A 3,073-nucleotide genomic window follows, 5' to 3' on the forward strand; every position below is an offset into this window, starting at 1 on the left:
TGTAGGGAGATCATATGGGGTGAGTGACTCTCTTGTTTAACAACTGCAGGGGAAAAAAATGAATGGAAATAATTGATTATGGGTAATAGACATCAAATCCTTAATATGTGTGAGGCATTGACCTCACCACTTTACATGGATTAGTTCAGTCAATCCTCACAAACTCTTTGGGTCATCAGTATTATTATATTCACTTTACAAAAGGGAAACTGAGGACAGTGGAGGATAATTAACTTTCTCTGTCATATTGCTATTAATAAATTTTGAGAAAGGGTTTAAACAGATTAATAGATGGTCTTTAATATCATGTTGTTTAGGAAAGAAATGTGGCAAGCTCACACAGTGCTACATTCTGGGTAGAGGCAATCATTCATTCATTCATTTCTTCATTAATCTATATAGTTAATAAATTTTCAAGGGAAAACTTTTGCTTGCACTTTGCTATGAATATAGAGAGTATAATAGAAACATAAATGATGATTTGTGTCCTTAAACCATTTCCTTTTCACAGTGGGAAAGGTGAGACATGCATATTTAAAATCACACAATAGGATTTTAGATTGTTAAGAATTCTTCATGAAGACCATTCTGGAAAGTGGTAGTATGTAGAGATTGCACTTAATTCTCCATAATGAGAAAGGGCTATAATAATAGTTCAAGAAATATTTATTGAGAATCATCTTATTCACAGGTTTTGTGAAAAATGTTCACTTCATTTCAAACAGTGGGCAAAACTACACATGCACCTTGCCTCCATGGAGCTGAGACCTCCAAAGTTATGCTGTTTCTCCTGGTTCATGGACAACATTGAAGGGCAACAGCCTAGACTAATAAGTGTAGTTCATTGTTCCAGACCTGAGTATTTTTTGGTGAAATACTCTTCCATAAAGACATATGTCAGGAGCCGCGTTAGGCATTACTGATAAAATGGAGGTACGGCCCCAACCCCTCTCCTCATTCCGCAGGCACGGTCCCGGCATGAAGGAGTTAGCTCTTGTGATTCTGACTTGTTTCTTCCTTTCTTTGGTTGAGTTGGCTGGAAAGAATGTTAAGGTGCTTATTGTTCTTGACAGGAGCATGAGAAAGCACAAAGCCTTCTGCAGTTGTGCCCAGAAAATAATCCATAAAGTTAACCACTGACATTTATTCAAGAATCTTTACAAAGAATGTTCAAGGATCAGCACATAGGCCGAAGCTTGAGGCCAGGGGAAGGATTGTTATCTGAGTCCTGTTTGTGAGGGGAATGTTTATGGCAAAAGAAGTTTGCTGAGCTTAGGGTTAATTAAGAATAGATAGAAGCCTTTTTAGGAGACAGTGATCTTAAGAAGCCTTTTTAGGAGACAGTGATCTTAAGATACTAGGGGCAAACAGGATTTAGAAAGATAAGAAATAAACTGAGGAATGTAGCATGAGTCACAATGTAATCACAAGTTAAGTATAGGACACATAAAAGGAAGTAGATAATAGATAGTAAAGCTGATTCTGAGAGAATCACTGAAGCAGGAACTCTGTTTGTGGGACAACAATGATTTCTGGAGACAATAAATTTGGGTAGGGGAAACTAAAAATGTCAAACCTATGACCTAATGCTTTTGTCAAAGTATAAAAGAAAACCTGAAGCTTGAAATAAACATGTAGTCCTGTACTTTGAGTCAGAGGCTACATCATTGCCTGCCGACACCACTCACCCCTTCAGGCTGATTCCCTGGCTCCTGGAGCTGGACTTCGGCAGATATAGTCATAAAGAATCTGAAAACCCATCACGATAATGCAAAGGCCTTTGAGTCAAAGGTTAAGAGTTACCGTTTATTGGAAATTGGAGGCGTTGCCATCTGAGTGACCATATTTCTTCTGGGGACTCTCTCAATGCTTCTTTTACATTGTTGTTCCACAGGCTGTCAATCAATGGATTAAGTACTGGATGTACAAAGGTGTAGAAAACGGCTATTATCTTGGATCCTTCAGCATTCTTATCTGTTGGTGATCTTAAATATGTGCAGAAGATTGCCCCATAATATAGGGTTACAATCGTCACGTGGGAACCACAGGTGGAGAATGCCTTGTGCCTTCCTTCTGCTGATTTGATCCTGAGGATGACAGCAAGAATGAAAGCATAAGACACAGGATGGTGATGAAGCAGTTGCAGAGGTTGAAGCCTGTTGATATGAGCAAATAAAGCTCTTTGACATGAGTTTAAGACCAAGCAAACTTAATGAGTGGTGGGTCAGCAGAGTAGAAATGGTTGACGACATTTGATCTACAAAAGTTCAAACAAAAAGTCAGGATGGCCTGGAAGAGTCAAGTTTGTGCAGATGCACCTGGACATCTTCACACTGTAGTGCAGAGGGTTGCATATGACCACGTAGTGGTCATAGGCCGTTGCTGTCAGCATGTAAAACTCAGTGAGGAGAAGTGCTATGAAAAAATAACTGTGCAAAACAACCAGCAAAGCTGATGGTCTTCTTCTGTGATACCAGATTAGTCAGCATCTGTGGGGCTGCAGTAGAGGTATAGCACAAGTCTACAAAGGATAAATGAGTGAGGAAGAAGTACATGGGTGTGTGAAGGTGAGAGTCCAGTCTGATTAAAACCATCATGCCCAGGTTGCCTAGGAGGGTGACGGTAAATGACCAGAAACAGTAAAAAGAAGAGAGACTGGAGCTTTGGGTGATCCGTGAACCCCAGGAAAATGAATTCTCTTAGTGCAGTGTCATGGTGAGGGGCATTTTCTACACTTGAAACAAATGCAACCAAAGGAGATAAGAAGGTACACATTTTATTACAATTGAAATGATTTTTCTAATACTCTAGATGTTATTCAAAATGAATATTGTCATACACGGCTGCTTTACTTCTATTAAGCCATTGTTTCAGTTTCTTTCTTTTTTTTAATACTGAACTATTATTTTATTTCCATCTTTTACCTATTCTTGTATCTATGGCTGTATCTATAGATAGCTATGCTTCTAACTATAGCTACATTCCTGGTCACAAGTGAGGTGCATAATCATTCTCTCCCTGCACTATTTTTCCTTCTGCAACTCTACTTATCTTATAAGGCCAAGTTCAAGGC

General features: G+C 39.0%; 1 pseudogene; it reads right to left on the reverse strand.

Annotated features, from left to right (window-relative positions):
• Positions 1-1,792: 1,792 nt before the first annotated feature.
• On the reverse strand, positions 1,793-2,775 carry LOC104986458 (annotated as a pseudogene).
• Positions 2,776-3,073: the final 298 nt, after the last annotated feature.

Source organism: Bison bison, unplaced genomic scaffold (genome assembly GCF_000754665.1).
Source record: "Bison bison bison isolate TAMUID 2011002044 unplaced genomic scaffold, Bison_UMD1.0 scf7180017845750, whole genome shotgun sequence".
NCBI classification, from domain to species: domain Eukaryota; kingdom Metazoa; phylum Chordata; class Mammalia; order Artiodactyla; family Bovidae; genus Bison; species Bison bison.